Here is a 674-nt window from a genome sequence, read left to right as displayed (position 1 = left end):
GCCACACAGCAAGTGTGTGTGAGAGATGAGACTAGAATCCAGGTCTTCTTGGCTTGGAGGGAGGCTGACTGTCCTCTACTATGTCACATATTATCTCCATTTTACAAATGAAGAAACTGATGCTCAGAGATTTTAGGTGACTTACTAATGGTCACACATGGCTGGCATCAGAAGCCATATTTGAGTTCTTTCTAGGCTTCAAAATCTTTGGTTCTCTAAATGCCTTCTCTTTCTGAATTATAGGAATGTGAGGGGAAGGAGGAGGGATGTCACTGTAAGTTGAGGAAGTCATGGAGTCATACAGGATCAGTGCTGGTCAGGGACAATTCAATCCATTCTCCCACATTAACTTCAAATTTAAAGCCAGGACTTAGGTCCATATTCTATTTACAGGATAAAATTCTAATGACTTCCTTAAGTTAGAAACTAGGTAGGATGAAAGAATCAGAAGAGTTGAATGTATTGGAATAGAATGGAATTGAAAGAATGGATGAACAGAGATTAGGTTTGGAGTCCAGGATCAAGGAGACTAGAAAGAGAGAGGAAAAGAGGGAGAGAGAAAAAGAGAGAGAGGGGAGAGAGAGAGAGAGACAGAGAGAGAGAGACAGAGAGAGAGACAGAGAGAGAGAGAGAGAGAGAGAGAGAGAGAGAGAGAGAGAGAGAGAGAGAGAGAG

This window comes from Vombatus ursinus, unplaced genomic scaffold, assembly GCF_900497805.2.
Source record: "Vombatus ursinus unplaced genomic scaffold, bare-nosed wombat genome assembly UNPS02014662.1, whole genome shotgun sequence".
Lineage (NCBI taxonomy): Eukaryota > Metazoa > Chordata > Mammalia > Diprotodontia > Vombatidae > Vombatus > Vombatus ursinus.
The sequence above is the reverse complement of the archived record's forward strand: the minus strand, read 5'-3'. Positions refer to the sequence as shown.